Source organism: Chiloscyllium plagiosum, unplaced genomic scaffold, assembly GCF_037043375.1.
Source record: "Chiloscyllium plagiosum isolate Xiang-an unplaced genomic scaffold, Cpla_swu_hap1 HiC_scaffold_6, whole genome shotgun sequence".
Classification (NCBI taxonomy): Eukaryota; Metazoa; Chordata; class Chondrichthyes; order Orectolobiformes; family Hemiscylliidae; genus Chiloscyllium; species Chiloscyllium plagiosum.
The window spans coordinates 28,464,444-28,482,115 of record NW_028270144.1 but is presented as its reverse complement, the minus strand read 5'-3'; the positions used below and the strand labels follow the sequence as shown (position 1 = coordinate 28,482,115).

Genomic DNA, 17,672 nt, shown 5'->3' with positions numbered 1-17,672 from the left:
CAAAGTCTATAGGGTGACCTAGGATAACAAATCTGTCCCTTTAGATCCTAGGATATTCTACCTTTCCCCACTCAAGTCCTTTTGACATCATGAGATTGCTTCAATCTCCATACAGTCTGCAGCGATAAACCTTTTCAGAGCCACTACTTTATAAAACAATGTCTTTGTGCTTCGCAAAACCTCTCGGACAAATTTTATTCATTTTGATAATTTTGGATGAAGTCAGTTTTCAGCAATTCTCACATCCTCGACTTAATGATAATGGAACTCTTGGCAGTGATTCAGAGGTCAGATGAAGACAAATCCTATATGGACTCAAAATCAAGAGAGGAAATGGTGAGTGAAGGAGCAGCTTTAATAGAAACTGTATCCTATAATACGCACAACAATTCCGGCAAGATGGCAGCAGGGTAGGATGCTCCACCTGGAGCTTCTCTCCTCCACCTGTTCTTTTTTTTTGTTTTTCTCTCCTTTTAGCAGTCCCTCAGCAGCGTGAAGGGAAATGAGTCCTGGAGCGATGCAACTGGGTAATGGGGAGCGAACTGAAGGCTTAGAGTGGGGCGGAGCTGAGGCCTGGCGTGGGCGGTCAGACCACGTGCTCGCTGAGCTGCTGCTACTTGAAATTCTGACTGGACAGTAATGTCAGTCTGTTAAACTATTTTATAACTACCTTTATTTCTAATCTTTTTTTTAGATGTTGTAAGTAATGCTACTAGTTTTCATTTTATTCCACATTTTTGTATCCAAGATTTGTACCTAGGTACTTGTCCCTAAGATGGCGCTATTAAAACCTTTCACTGCACTCCTGTATTGGATTATACATGACAGTAAAGGATATTCTATTCTGTTCTACATCCCATTCTGTGCAACTCTTCTGACAACCCTTTCTCTCTCACACCTGGGGATGATGGCCAAGTTGGGACACTTTCCAGTCCAACAACAGCCTGACATATGCTCACTAACAGAATGATATCCATCAGCGATCATTCCAAACTTCTCCATCACCATCCTTACCAATGTCCATTTCAACAGAATAATGTCAGGTGGTCATGAGCCTGGGAATGTTCAATAATCACTTCAATGGTGGACAGGAGGTCATTGATGAAGTAGCTGAAGATGGCTGGGCCGAGCACATTACCCTGAGGAACGGCTGCAGTGATGTCATGGTAGGTGAAAGTGAGGTCTGCAGATGCTGGAGATCAGAGCTGAAAATGTATTGCTGGAACAGCGCAGCCGGTCAGGCAGCATCCAGGGAACAGGAGAATCGACGTTTCGGGCATAAGCCCTTCTTCAGGAATGAGGAAAGTTTGTCCAGCAGGCTAAGATAAAAGGTAGGGAGGAGGGACTTGGGGGAGGGGCGTCGGAAATGTGACAGGTGGAAAGAGGTCAAGGTGAGGGTGATAGGTCAGACTGGGATGGGGGCGGAGAGGTCGGGAAGAAGATTGCAGGTTAGGAAGGCGGTGCTGAATTCGATGGATTTGACTGAGACAAGGTGGGGGGAGGGGAAATGAGGAAACTGGTGAAATCCGAATTCATCCCTTGTGGTTGGAGGGTTCCTAGGCGGAAGATGAGGCGCTCTTCCTCCAACCATCGTGTTGTTGTGGTCTGGTGATGGAGGAGTCCAAAGACCTGCATATCCTTGGTGGAGTGGGAGGGGGAGTTGAAATGTTGAGCCACAGGGTGGTTGGGTTGGTTGGTCCGGGTGTCCCAGAGGTGTTCTCTGAAACGCTCCGCAAGTAGGTGACCTGTCTCCCCAATATAGAGGAGGCCACATCGGGTGCAGAGGATGCAATAGATGATGTGTGTGGAGGTGCAGGTGAATCTGTGGCGGATATGGAAGTTTCCTTTGGGGCCTTGGAGGGAGGTGAGGGGGGAGGTGTGGGCGCAAGTCTTGCACCTCCTGAGGTTGCAGGGGAAGATGCCGGGAGTGGAGGTTGGGTTGGTGGGGGGTGTGGATCTGATGAGGGAGTCACGGAGGGAATGGTCTTTACGGAATGCTGATAGGGGAGGGGAGGGAAATATATCCTTGGTGGTGGGGTCCGTTTGGAGGTGGCGGAAATGACGGCAGATGATGCGCTGTACATGGAGATTGGTGGGGTGGTAGGTGAGGACCAGTGGGGTTCTGTCCTGGTGGCGGTTGGAGGGGTGGGGCTCAAGGGCGGAGGAGCGGGAAGTGGAAGAGATGCGGTGGAGGGCATCGTCGACCACGTCGGGGGGGGAAATTGCGGTCCTTGAAGAAGGAGGCCATCTGGGTTGTACGTTTTTGGAACTGGTCCTCCTGGGAGCAGATGCGGCGGAGACGAAGGAATTGGGAGAATGGGATGGCGTTTTTACAGGGGGCAGGGTGGGAGGAGGTGTAGTCCAGGTAGCTGTGGGAGTCGGTCGGTTTGTAGTAGATGTCCGTGTTGATTCGGTCGCCTGAGCTAGAAATAGAAAGGTCGAGGAAGGGGAGGGCGGAATCTGAGACTGTCCAGGTGAATTTGAGGTCGGGGTGGAAGGTGTTGGTGAAGTGGATGAACTGTTCAACCTCCTCGTGGGAGCACGAGGCGGCGCCGGTACAGTCATCGATGTAGCGGAGGAAAAGGTGGGGGGTTGGGCCAGTGTAGTTGCGGAAGATGGACTGTTCCATATATCCTACGAAGAGGCAGGCATAGCTGGGGCCCATGTGGGTGCCCATGGCTACTCCTTTCGTTTGGAGGAAGTGGGAGGATTGGAAAGAGAAGTTGTTCAGGGTGAGGACCAGTTCAGTCAGTCGAAGGAGGGTGTCAGTGGAAGGGTACTAGTCGGTACGGCGGGAAAGGAAGAAGCGGAGGGCTTTGAGTCCTTCGTGATGGGGGATGGAGGTGTACAGGGACTGGATGTCCATGGTGAAAATAAGGCATTGGGGACCGGAGAAGCGAAAATCCTGGAGCAGGTGGAGGGCATGGGTGGTGTCCCGAACGTAAGTGGGGAGCTCTTGGACTAAGGGGGACAAGACGGTGTCAAGGTATGCGGAGATGAGTTCGGTGGGGCAGGAGCAGGCGGAGAAATGAGTCGGCCGGGGCAGTCAGGTTTGTGGATTTTGGGCAGGAGGTAGAAGCGGGCGGTGCGGGGTTGTGGGACTATGAGGTTGGAGGCGGTGGATGGGAGATTCCCCGAGGTGATGAGGTTATGGACGATCTGGGAGATGATGGTTTGGTGGTGGGGGGTGGGGTCATGGTCAAGGGGGCAGTAGGAGGAGGTATCTGCGAGCTGGCGTTTGGCCTCAGCGGTGTAGAAGTCGGTGCGCCAAACTACTACCGCGCCTGCCTTGTCTGCTGGTTTGATAGTGAGGTTGGGGTTGCAACGGAGGGAGTGGAGGGCTGCGCGTTCCGAGGGTGAGAGGTTGGAGTGGGTGAGAGGGTTGGGGGAGTTCAGGTGGCGGTTAATATCGCGGCGGCAGTTGGCTATGAAGAGGTCGAGGGCAGGTAGGAGGCCAGCACGGGGTGTCCAGGTGGATGGGGTGTGTTGGAGGCGGGAGAAGGGGTCGTCAGAGGGTGGGCGAGAGTCTTGGTTAAAGAAGTAGGCGCGGAGGCGAAGGCAGCGGAAGAATTGTTCGATGTCACGCCGCGTGTTGAACTCATTAATCCGAGAGCGTAGGGGAATGAAGGTGAGGCCTCTGCTGAGGACTGATCTTATGCTGATAGGGGAGGGGAGGGAAATATATCCTTGGTGGTGGAGTCCGTTTGGAGGTGGCGGAAATGATGCTGATAGGGGAGGGGAGGGTCATGGTACCAAAGTAAATGATTCCACATATAATAGGCATTTTGGAGAGTGGTGATGTACTGAATAAGATATCCCTTAACTGTACCTCTGCTTTTCACACATTTGTTACTTCTAAGTTTGACCAGTTTGTTATCCCAAATTCCACCTTCCATAAATTTGAGATCTGGTCTTTCAAATTTCTGTTCCCTATGTCCTTAATTGCACTAAATCACATTTATTTACCAGACACATACCGGCTTACGTAGACTCCCAGTTGACCAATGCCTTGACTTTAAAATTCTCAGTCCTCTTTTCAAATTCATCTACAGCCTCATTGCAGAGCGGGAGCACCAGGGGGAAGTGACGACGACCAGAGGGGCAGCCGGGAAGGAAAGCAGTGAGTATTTATACTCACCCTTCGAAGCCGTCGGTCATTTCCAGTCCGAGCAGCAGCGAAGGTAAGACCGTTTGGTTTTAAAAGTGCTTACCGGTAGCGGGCAGCGGTGTTTTTTTTTCTCTTTCACTCTCTCTTCACAGAAAAAGCGGGAGCACCAGGGGGAAGTGACGACGGCCAGAGGGGCAGCCGAGACCCGGAAGCAGTTAGTGTAAGCTTACCTGGGTAGGTTTTTTCCCCCTTTAAAAGCGCGAAGGAGAGGAACCCGAGGCACTACACGGGTAGTGCCTCCCACCCGCCCTCCTCCTCTAACCTAATAATAACACCTGTTGTGGTAAGTAGGTAAGTGCTGAATTTTGCTTGTTGTATTCTTTAGACCCAGTTTTTTTTAAATAAAAGTTAGCTTTAGAGGGATGGCAGTGAAGGCAGTGCAATGTTCCTCCTGCAACATGTATGAGGTGAGGGATGCCATCGACGTCCCTGCCGATTACACTTGCAGGAAGTGCACCCATCTCCAGCTCCTCCAAGACCGTGTTAGGGAACTGGAGCTGGAGTTGGATGAACTTCGGATCATTCGGGAGGCAGAGGGGGTCATAGATCAGAGTTATAGGGAAGTAGTAACTCCAAAGATGGCAGATAGATGGGTGACAGTGAGGGGGACTGGGAGGAAGCAGCCAGTGCAGGGACCCCCTGCGGCCGTTCCCCTCAAGAACAAGTATACCGTTTTGGATACTTGTGGGGGGGACGACTTACCAGGGGTAAGTAACGGGGCTCAGGTCTCTGGCACGGAGCCTGTCCCCGTTACTCAGAAGGGAAGGGTGAAGAAGAGCAGAGCAGTAGTAATTGGGGACTCGATAGTTCGGGGCACAGATAGGCGGTTTTGTGGGAACGAGAGAGACTCACGTTTGGTATGTTGCCTCCCAGGTGCAAGGGTACGTGATGTCTCTGATCGTGTTTTCCGGGTCCTGGAGGGGGAGGGGGAGCAGCCCGAAGTCGTGGTCCGTATTGGCACCAACGACATAGGTAGGAGGAGTGCCGAGGATGTTAGACAGGCTTTCAGGGAGCTAGGTTGGAAGCTCAGAGTTAGAACGAACAGAGTTGTTGTCTCTGGTTTGTTACCCGTGCCACGTGATAGAGATTCGAGGAATAGGGAAAGAGAACACTTAAATGCGTGGCTACAGGGATGGTGCAGGAGGGAGGGATTCCGTTTTTTGGATAACTGGGGTTCTTGGGACGGTGGGACCTCTATAAACAGGATGGTCTACACCTGAACCTGAGGGGCACCAGTGTCCTTGGGGGGAGGTTTGCTAGTGCTCTTGGGGTGGGTTTAAACTAACTCTGCAGGGGCATGGGAACCCAGATTGTAGCTTCAGGGTGCAGGGCCTGGAGTGTAGGGAGGTTAGGAACATGGCATCAATTTCCAAGGAGGGTGCCTGTAAACAGGAAAGTGGCTTGAAGTGTGTATACTTCAATGCAAGAAGTATACGAAATAAGGTAGGTGAACTTGCAGCGTGGGTTGGTACCTGGGACTTCGATGTTGTGGCTATTACGGAGACATGGCTAGAACAGGGACAGGATTGGCTGTTGCAGGTTCCAGGATTTAAATGTTTTAGTAGGGTCAGAGGTGGGGGTAAAAGAGGGGGAGGTGTGGCATTGCTTGTCAAAGATAGTATTACAGTGGTGGAAAGGACGATGGATGAGGACTTGCCATCTGAGGTAGTTTGGGCTGAGGTTAGGAATAGGAAAGGTGAGGTCACCCTGTTAGGAGTCTTTTACAGGCCTCCTAATAGTCCTAGAATCATTGAAGAAAGGATAGGGAAGGTGATTCAGGAGATGAGTGACAGTAATAGGGTGGTTGTTATGGGGGACTTTAACTTTCCTGATATTGATTGGGAAAGCTATAGCTCAAGTTCGTTAGATGGGTCAGTGTTTGTTCAATGTGTGCAGGAGAGTTTCCTGACACAATATGTAGACAGGCCAACAAGAGGTGAGGCCATACTGGATTTGGTTCTGGGTAACGAACCAGGCCAGGTGTTAGAATTAGAGGTAGGTGAGCACTTTGGGGATAGTGACCATAATTCGGTGATTTTTACTCTCGTGATGGAGAGGGATAAGTGTGTACTACAGGGCAAGAGTTATAGCTGGGGTCAGGGAAATTATGATGCGGTGAGGCATGACTTAGGATGTGTGGCTTGGAAAAGTAGACTCCAAGGCAAGAGTGTAAATGATATGTGGAGCTTGTTCAAGGAGCAACTATTGAGTGTCCTTGATAATTATGTACCTGTCAGGCAGGGAGGAAAGGGTCGTGCGAGGGAGCCGTGGTTTAATAAGGAATTGGAATCCCTTGTTAAATGGAAGAGGGCGGCCTATCTCAAGATGAGACGTGAAGGTTCAATTGGGGCGATTGAGAGTTATAGGGTAGCCAGGAAGGACCTGAAGAGAGAGCTAAGAGCAGCAAGGAGGGGACATGAAAGGTCCTTAGTCGGTAGGATTAGGGAAAACCCTAAGGCTTTCTATAGGTATGTTAGGAATAAAAGAATGACTAGGGTAGGAATAGGTCCAGTCAAGGATAGTAGTGGGAAGTTGTGTGTGGAGGCGGAAGAGATTGGGGAGACACTGAATGAATACTTTTCTTCAGTATTTACTCAGGAACAGGGCATTGTTGTCGATGCGAATACTGAGTCACAAATAAGTAGAATGGATGGCTTTGAGGTATGTAGAGAAGAGGTGTTGGAAATCCTGGAAAAGGTGAAAATAGATAAGTCCCCTGGGCCTGATGGCATTTATCCTAGGATTCTCTGGGAAGCAAGGGAGGAGATTGCAGAGCCATTGGCCTTGATTTTTATGTCCTCTTTGTCTACAGGAGTAGTGCCAGAAGACTGGAGGATAGCAAATGTGGTTCCCTTGTTCAAAAAGGGGAGTAGGGATAACCCTAGTAACTATAGGCCGGTGAGTCTCACTTCTGTTGTGGGCAAAGTCGTAGAGAGAATTGTAAGGGATAGGATTTATGCTCATCTGGATAGGAATAATGTGATCAAGGATAGTCAGCATGGTTTTGTGAAGGGCAGGTCGTGCCTCACAAACCTTATTGAATTCTTTGAAAAGGTGACGAAGGAGGTTGATGAGGAGAAAGCGGTAGATGTGGTATATATGGATTTTAGTAAGGCGTTTGATAAGGTTCCCCATGGTAGGCTACTGCAGAAAATACGGAGATATGGCATTGAGGGTGAGTTGGAGGTTTGGATTAGGAATTGGCTGGATGGAAGAAGACAGAGGGTAGTAGTTGATGGCAAAGTTTCTTCATGGAGTGCCGTCACTAGCGGTGTTCCGCAAGGATCTGTTTTGGGACCATTGCTGTTTGTCATTTTTATAAATGACCTGGAAGAGGGGTTAGAAGGTTGGGTGAGCAAGTTTGCGGATGATACGAAAGTCGGAGGAGTTGTTGACAGTGAGGAAGGATGTGGCAGGTTACAGCAGGATATAGAGAAGCTGCAGAGCTGGGCAGAAAGGTGGCAAATGGAATTCAATGTAGCTAAGTGTGAGGTGATTCACTTTGGGAAGAATAACAAAAAGATGGGGTACTGGGCTAATGGTCGGATACTTGGTAGTGTGGATGAGCAGAGGGATCTTGGTGTCCATGTACACAGATCTCTGAAAGTTGCCACCCAGGTAAATAGTGCGGTGAGGAAGGCATATGGCGTACTGGCTTTTATTGGTAGAGGAATTGAGTTCCGGAGTCCTGAGGTCATGATGCAGTTGTATAAGACTCTGGTGCGGCCGCATCTGGAATATTGTGTGCAGTTTTGGTCGCCATACTATAGGAAGGACGTGGAGGCACTGGAACGGGTGCAGAGGAGGTTTACCAGGATGTTGCCTGGTATGGAAGGAAGATCGTATGAGGAAAGACTGAGACACTTGGGGCTGTTTTCATTAGAGAAAAGACGGTTTAGGGGTGACTTGATTGAGGTGTACAAGATGATTAGGGGGTTAGATAGGGTTGACAGTGTGAACCTTTTCCCGCGTATGGAGTCGGGTATTACAAGAGGGCATAGCTTTAAATTAAGGGGGGGTAGGTATAGGACTGAAGTTAGGGGTAGGTTCTTCACTCAGCGAGTCATAAGTTCATGGAATGCCCTGCCAGTAGCAGTGGTGGACTCTCCCTCTTTATGGGCATTTAAGCGGGCATTGGATAGGTATATGGAGGATAGTGGGTTAGTATAGGTTAGGTGGGCTTGGATCGGCGCAACATCGAGGGCCAAAGGGCCTGTACTGCGCTGTATTCTTCTATGTTCTATGCTCTAAATTTCTACAATCTCTCGAACTCTACAGCACTTCAAAATATGTGGCACCAGGTGGCTCAGTGGTTAGCACTGCGGCCTCACAGCGCCAGGGACCCAGGTTCGATTCCTGCCTCCGGCAACTCTGTGTGGAGTTTTCATGTTCTCCTCGTGTCTGCATGGGTTTCCTCCGGGTGCTCTGGCTTCCTCCCACAACCCAAAGATGTGCAGGTCAGGTGAATGGGCAATTTAGCATGCCAATAGTGTTAGGTGCATTAGTCAGGGGGAATGGGTTTGGGTGGGTTACTCTTCGGAGGATCGGTGTGGACTTGTTGGGCCAAAGAGCCTGGTTCCACACTGTAGGGAATCTAATGTAATATAATCTAATGTAAAAGATGTATACTTCCATAATGATGTACATCCTTGAACTTAATTGCTTCACCTTTGGTGACCGTGCCTTCAGCTGTCCAGGACTAAAGATCTGAAATTCCTTTCCTGAAACTCTCCAACAATTTATCTTTCATTACAAAAATCCTTGAAAACCAATTCTTTTGACTCTGTTTTTAGTCATCTTTGTTAAAATCTTTTAACTTTGCTTAATGTCAAATTTTGTTGATAACATGCCTGAAGAATGTCTTGTGACATTTTTACTGCATTGAAGTTTCTATATAAATACAAGTTGTTGTTTTTAGTATGTGACAGTCTCATGTTGGTTATAATGCACTTAATCAAAGTGACGTTTAAAAAGTATCCTTTTTTTTATTATTTTGGTTTGGAGTTAGCTTTAAAATCCATCTGATTGCTAAAGTGCCAACATTAGTCCATGCATGCTTGCAGTTTATCAGCCAGAGATTGTAGGCCATGTCTTGTCAACTACACAGAGCTGTGAAAGCTTGCAGAAGAGTCAGTTGGCACAGGATAAGGGAGCCATGGCAACTTCCAAAATACCAAAAATGCGCACACATGCTAGTTAACCTTCTTACAGCCACATATGATTGGGAAGGCTTTCCACTTCCTCCATGTTCCATTGACAAATGTTCTAGACTGTTCTGAGGAAGCCTTGGTTGTCACATGTGCACTCAGTGCCTCCCTGTACCTGTGGAAATCCAGTCACTGCAGCAAACCTGAGTGCCCTCTGAGACTGCTTGACCTCATCCGTGTCCAAGTAGGCATAAGTGGCAGCTCCGGCAAACGTGAGAAATGTGGTTCAGCTGTTTGTGCAATCCAATAGATGCAACCTGCAGATCCCTGGAAGGAACCAGAGGTGAGGAAATTCAGGGCAGTGGGATCATGGCGCCTACTGACAATTCATGTTTGCAAATCCCTTTTGGAAGGGCGCCATCTTCGAGGAAACCTCATCAATGACTGGCCGTGAAAATTTTGTACGCAGTTGCTCTAATGTTTTGAGGAAGCTAATCATTTTACTCTGGATGCACTGTGTTGGCCGGATCACCTCTTTTGTGTTCGAAGTTTGTGTTCATCCCCTATCAAACAGCACATGGCCAAGGTGAAGGAAGCTATTGCTGGTGGTGTTACTGCTTCTTCTAGAACTGCTGGTTTTGGTATGGGTGTTCACCTTCAGAGGTCCAAGCCACAGCTGAATAAATTACTTCTATGCTGCAATAAAGGCTGATTGCAGGAAAATTGTTTTCAATACTGTTAAAGCCAAAAATAGGTGCAATAATCTGAATAGCATAAAAATCAGGGTCATCAACCTAACACTTTGAGAACTTTGTGTGCAGGCAAGGCTGCCGCTATGCAATTTCACTGTTAAATGGCATCACAGCCTGTCAATGCCGACTTATTGTACTGAGTTCCATAAAACACAAGAAACCCATGTTCTATGTATTAAAGTCACAGTCCTGAATTAAGTTAATTGGTTAGTATAATATTAGACTTACTGATCAACAGCTCCATGGGATTTTCCACTCGCCTGCAAATATGCCCTGGTAAAACCTAGAATTGAATGGAATCATGTCAGTTTTCCAATCTGCTGACATTTTTTTTAGATTTTGGCCCTACCCATATTCAGCCTGCCAGACTCCTTGAACTTGACATTGGTAGCTAAAGTTTTGTTTGTAGAATTTCCAGTGAACCTGAGGTCTGCATGCTCCAAGTAGACTCCATATAACCATATCAATGTTTTATTTGGTTATTGTACTCTTGCAATTGAGAGAAATGTAGATAAACATTTGTAATTTATTGCTGAAAGCCTGTGTAACAAAGTGCAGACTTCTAAGCAACAAGCAAAATATGTCCAATATAAAATGATATAGGAGCAAACATTCTTTTACTAGTGAGAAAAACATTTAAAAGCAGTCTTTCATACCCTTGAATGAACAATATTAATGGTGCAATATCCTATATCTGTTGTTTTCCTGCCTTTAGTTGCAGTTGCTTAAAGAATGTCACCTTTTCATTCTGCTGTTAACCGACTGGCAAGAAGTAGCTTTGTCTGACAGTTTAATTTAATCGCTGCCATGCCTACATATTGCTGCTGGAACAAAGTGATAAAACTAGTACTGTACAATCTTGAACAAAAAAAAAATCAAACTGCTGCATTGAGCTTATTATCTGATCATTATTTGAAAACCTTTCAAAGTGCAGTCTGATAGTAGAAGTCCAATCATTCCATAAACAATGCATTAATACCTAGTTTAAATTCCTTTAGAGTAAGACCCAGATGGAATTCAGTCCATCCAAAAGAGGCCAGTGTAATAAAACTTAATTTGGTTTAATCTTCCCCAAGAATGTTCTGTTTGAAGCTGACAGGTTCCCATCACAAGCAGTAATAATGGCTTGTTAACCACACAGACTACCTCTGTTGAATATGAGTCTTTGTCCTCCATATAATACACAGGTGTTTTACAAGGAAGACAATCTACCTCTTGTTTAAATTTGATTAAAAACAAAACAAAACAGAAGTAAAAATTAAAATTCCACTCAGATACTTGGCCATGCTCTGTAAACCTTTAAAATGTTGGACCATCAGTGGAAAAATTGCATCAGTATGCTCTCCACCAGTGGAAATAGTTCACATAAATTTACAGAGATTGACAATAACAAAAAACTTGCATTCATATAGCACCTTTTAAAGTAATTATTTGTCTCAAGTCATTCATATGTGTTATCAAACATATTTTCACACTGAGCTACATTAGATATTAGCTCAGCTGACTGAAAACTTAGTCAGCAAGTTTTAAGGAATGTCTTTAACTCGGAAAAGATTAAGGGCATAGAAGCAGAAAGGCTCAGGGAAGAAATACCACAGCTTGTTGCCTAATTAGCTAAGTGTGTGCGGATGCCATCGGTGGATTGATGATGATCAGCAATGTGCAAGTGTGCCAGAGTATAGGAATGCAGAGATGCTACAGGGCTAGAGGGAGTCCTAGAGGGTCAAGACTTCATGGGTGAAAACAGGGATGAGAATCTTAAAATAATTGCCTCTGGGCATTCAAAATGAGTGCATTTTCAGGCATGGATGGTACTTATCCTTGGTTATCAAGAAAGAATGGAGAAGAAATCTGAGATGCTTAATTTTAACAAGGAAAGATGAAGTCTAAACAGATTGGAAACAAGTTTACATACACCCAAGTTCATGGAAGATATTGGATTTGTCTAATTTGTATAATCCAGGTAACTAATGACCCACTAGTTTTGAATCAAAATCTACTAAAATAATTAAGTTGATCTTCATGAACAAATGTGAGGCCTATCTATTTGCAAATAGTTTAGGAAATACTAGATAAGAAAGTGACAACCACAATGACAGCACTCAAAATCTGTGGTGTTCTTAGGTTTCACTAAAGCCTTTCCAAAAGTTTCTTACCAATGTCGGCAAATGAAAATGTAAGCATTGGGTTCAAGAAAAGTTCTAATTATAAATAAAAAAATTGGTTGAATGAAAGTATGTTGTGAGCACCTTTTTTCTTTAAGTCATTCTGGGTAAAATGTCAGCATTTATTGTCCATTCCTAATTGCCGTTGAGTAGGTGATGGTGAGCTGCCGTCTTGAACCCCTGTTGTACGTGGTGGGTTGGCTACATCCACTGTGATGTTTGGAATGGGAGTTTCAGGATTTTAATTCAGTGACAGTGAAAGATTGGCAATAAAATTCCAAGTCTGGATGACGTGTGACTTGGAGTGGTATTTGCAGGTGGTGGTTACATGGCTACACCCCTTGTTTCTTTGTGTGGTAGAGGTCATGGATTTGGAAGGTGCTATTGATGGACCTTTGGTGAGTTGCTGCAGTGAATCTTCCAGTTGATATACATTGCTGTGGCAGAGGGAATGAATGTTGAAGGTGGGACACAAATGAAGTGGGTTGCTTTGTTCTAATTAGGATTAAGCCTCTTGAATGTTGATGTACTTGCATTCATCTAAGCAAATGTAGTATATCCAGGTGGCTCAGTGGTTAGCACTGCTGCCTCATAGTGGCAGGGACCTGAGTTCAATTCCCGCCTCGGGCAACTGTTTGTGTGGAGTTTGTACGTTCTCCCTGTGTCTGTGGGTTTCCTCCGGGTGCCCCGGTTTCCTCCCACAGTCCAAAATTGTGCATGTTAGGTGAATTGGCCATGCTGAAATTGCCTGTAGTGTTCAGTGAATTAGTCAGGAGTAAATGTGGGGGAATGGGTTTGGGTGAGTTGCTCATTGCAGGGTCGATGTGGAGTCGTTGGGCCGAAGGGCCTGTTTCCACACTGTAGGTAATCTAATCTAAACTTATGACTTGTTCCATGTAATTGGAGGACCAGCTTTCATGAAATTAGATGTGATTTACTCAAGGCAGGATTCCTAGTCCTCTAACCTGTTTGTGTAGCCATAGTATTTATATTGATGGGGCAGTTCAGTTTCAGGTCAAAGCTAACTCCTAGAATGTTGATGGTAGAGAATTCAGTGATATTAACAATATTGAATGTCAAGGAGAGATGGTCATTGCATTGCACTTGAATGGTGCTACTTATCAGCCTAAGACAGGATATTGTTCAGGTCCTGCTGCATATGAACACCTGCCACATAGGTATCTGAGGACTCATGGCTGATGCTGAGCATTGTGCCACAATCAGCGAACCTCCCCACTTCGACGTTATGGACAGGAGGTCATTGATGAAGTAGCTGAAGATGGTTGAGCCTTGGACACTACCCTGAGGAACTACTGCAGTGTTGTCATGGTATTGAAATAAATCACTTGCACATATAGTAGGGATTTTGGAGAATTAGATTCCCTACAGTGTGGAAACAGGCCCTTCGGCCCAATTAGTCCACACCAACACTCCGAAGAGTAACGCACCCAGACCTGTTTCTCTCTGACTAATGCAGCTAACACTGGGTAATTTAGCATGGCCAATTCACCTGACCAGCGGACTGTGGATGGAAACCGGAGCACGCAGAGGAAACCACGCTGACATGGGGAGAATGTGCAAACTCCACACCGACAGTCTCACGAGGCTGGAATCTAACCTGGGTCCCTGGTGCTGTGAGGCAGCAGTGCTAACCACTGAGCCACCGTGTCGAGAGTGGTGATGTACTGAATAAAATATCCTGGGGATCAGCCCTGAGTCTATTGTTTTGCCCACATAAATTAATGGAGGGAAGGAGATATTGATTGCATGGCTGGTACCACAATTTAGATTATAAAATGGAACAATGTGCAAATAAAGATTGAAAGGAATATGTCATGGCTATTTCTGTGCAAAGCCTGTCCATCTCAACTTTCCAGGAGCCTAGAAAGGGGTGGTTATTGGTATTGTCTGAAATAGTTGGAAGTCTTTTTATAAATGGAATCCATCTATCTTGTAGGATCTGCTATATGGCAAGGCAAAATTCCATGTTGTATGTGATTCCACTAATATCTGCTAGGTACAAATTTCTCCAGGGCCCACATCGTCCATTTGGATGAAGATAGGTATATGTTATTATAGAGACTTTTTGCAGGACCTAGTCTTAGATCTGATTCCTTATAAATTCTGGCCACTCTATCACCAGTCCTCATAACATCCTTAAAGTGATCATTATAGTCTGCTCCAAAAGCGGGCTAATTTGTTTTACTTTGTGGTACCAGGAATATGTACAAACCTGATCTCCAACCATTAGACATGATGCTCTCCTGGCTCAGTTTATGATGTTTTCTCATTCCTCTTCTGCTGGACTGTGCAGCTGCTCTGTGTGTCCTTTTGGTATCTGCACCTACGCTGAAAAAGCCTACTCGAGAAAAATGTTTCAAACACTTCCTCTCATAAATGGGTGACTGCCATGTTCAAAACACTGACAGCTGCAAGTTTAGTTCATGCCTAACACTAACTATTCTGAATCTTTAATTCAAAGCCTCAATGCACCTCTGGTAAATTCACGAAGATATAGTGTAAGGAGCAATCAAGATGACAAAGCTACCAGGTGACAATAGAAGGTGTTAAATTGAATTTAAAACTGAATAAATCCATGCCAACTGAAGTTTAATGCAAACATGTACACTGTACTTGAGAGAAAACTGGTTCGTGGAAAAAGCAAGAAGAGGAAATTGGCACTAGATATAACACTGGAATAGATTGAGCACTTAATACATAGATTACAGTGGAATTACAATAAACAATGTGGACAAAATGCTGAAGTTACATGATTAACTTAATTGACTATAAACCAGATAGTTTTATCAGGAAATATGTTTCTCTGGTCAGTCTGCATCTTGACATTTTAGTTTTAGTATCCAAACAGAAGGAGATTACTGGAATCATGAAACTAATGCAGAGAAAAGGCATAATGTTTGTCTCTAGTGCCAAAGAGTGTTACAATGTGTTTGGAGTAATTTGGAAACTTTTTGAGATTATATATAAATGATGTTAAATGTTAGGAATACAGAATAAGCCAATACACAAAAACATATGACAGCAGCAAGTCACGGTTAAAACTTGGAAAAGATCAGTTTATGGTAGATGCCAATTTCATGAACATGAGCAGTAGTCAATATTTGTGATGATCTTTGGTTTATAGAGATGAGTCTTTCAAGTCGGTTTATACAATAAGTTTGTAGTTTAGTAGTAGCATCGGTAGACTAATAATCCAAAAGCCCATACTAATGCTCTGGATTATTGTTTCAAATTCCTTAATAGTAGCTGATTAAATTGATTGATAATTCTGAAATAGAAAGCTTGTTAGCCTGAATCTAGCATCAATTGTTGTATAACCTGTCTGGTTCACTAGCAGAGGAAAATCTGTCATCCCTACCTGGTCTGGCTTGGCTTATATATGACTACAGATCTGCAGCATCTTCTGAAATGGCCAGCAAGAACTAAAGTAACAGAATGAATAATGTATAATTCAACAAGTGTGTATTGATAGAATGGCTGGTATTAGAGGAAATGGAATGGAATGGTTGAGTTCTACTCCAGATTAAGAATGTTATTTTTCCTCTCTCTCCTATTTCTTTTTACTCTGTCCTCTTCAGTCTAGTTAATATTTCACCTTGAATGCTCATTTCAGACAAGACATGTTTATGTATTGCAGTGCAGGAATGCTTCTCTGTATGTGGAATGCCCAAATATATCTTATGCATCTGCCCTTATGTGAGCTGTAGGGGAATGTTAGCAGTTCAGAATGAGCAACCTATCCTTGTTATGACCCTATCCAAGCTTCATTCTAAAAATTGTCCTTTAAATTGTAAACTAAGCAAAAAACCTTGTATTTCTCTAGACTGGCCAACTGAGTTACCAGCAGCAGGTTGAAATCCTGCAATTAGCTCACTCAACATGAATAATGAGACATGACCTACAGTCCTCAGCTTAAAGGCAAGTGACCTGTCAGGGTGGCTGCAAATTATGCTTCACAGCATTCCTGTTTACAGTCCACAGGGAGATCTTTATCTTGCTTCACTCACTCACTAAAGATGTGATTGTATGTGTAATTCAAACATTACAGAACATTAACTGCTGGTGAACAGTATAAAAACTAATCCTTCCTTTTTGATTTTCTTAAAAACCTCCTCCTCTGCTTTTGGTTGCACTTCAGTCCCATGCTCCTTATCTTCGGGCACCCGGTACAGAGGAGGGAGGCAGGTCTGAAGACCTCCTCGTGGCTCTGCTCCTGGGCCTGACCAAGCTGGCCATAAACAAGTCCAGGCAGCGGGCCATGGAGGGGGTCATTAGGGCCGACTGCCTGCCCCTCTTCTGCGGTTACGTTAGAGCCCTGGAGAAGGAGCACACGGTGTCCACCAACACCCTGGAGTTGTTCAGGGAGAGGTGGGCGGCGCAGGGAGTGGAGTGCATTATTCCCCGTCCAACTCTATTTTGAGTTAATCCCTGCCCTCCCCTTCACTGTTTTGATCATGCAGCATTGCCCTTTGAGGTGAACGTCACTGCTTGTCACTGCCACTCAGGTGTTTCCTTCCTTCCTGGTGGTGGAAATTTGAATAAAGATTTGTGCGCCTTGTGTCTTTCACTGTGTCTCACACCTGCACACACACAACATGGCTGCTGGGGGAAAAAATAAGCCTTATCACAGTTTGGCGGTAGTGTTTATCAAAAAAAATAATAAAAACTAATCCTCAAACTGTTTATTCAATCAACTTCAGAATTAGAACTCAAAGCCTTTCAGAGTAAACCTTACTCCATTTTTCATTTTAGCAAACACTTCAACACTTGGCTAAGCTCAAAGTTTCCAGTTTAACATTGGAAACCTAAAAGAGAAGTATTCAAATAATTCTCGTTCTTAGCAAAGGTGGTATCTACTGAACCATCAGATTTGGATAAAGGGCAAGTTATTCTCCAGCTAATGTTGTAACAATTATCCTGCATAATGTTCAAAGTTGTAATTAGTCATCCCTGAATTTCTGCTAGCAGTACAATACTGATTGGGAACATGACAAATATTTTACTCTGATCTTATCAGATCCCCTTTGGTTCAGCCAGTTCCAGCATGAGTTCACAGACAAGAAAACAAGGTGAATACGTGGAATTAACCTTTAATAAACTGCTTACACATCAACTATCCTTCAACATTTCAGCATTGCTGGGTAACCAGCACTGTTAAAAACTTAAATCAACACACTGGGTTTTTTGTTGGAATACTAACCTTTTTAAAAAAAAAAGTCGTCTTTGTAAAAGTTCTCAATTGCTCTTTCAAGCGTCACAGAAGGAAATTCAATCAGAATTACTTTAGACTGAAAGCAACACAAACAAAAAAAGTCTTGGTGCACAAATTGCTGTCTGTCTCATGAAATTTAGTAGATCTCAACAGAATATAAAGGAATAAGCAAGTGAATAAAAATGTGCTGTCACTTGTATTATTTCA

General features: G+C 44.8%; 1 pseudogene; it reads left to right on the top strand.

Moving 5' to 3' along the window:
• The first annotated feature begins 255 nt into the window (after nt 1-255).
• LOC148149728 (uncharacterized) overlaps nt 256-17,672 on the top strand; it is a 43,087-nt pseudogene continuing 25,670 nt past the window's right edge.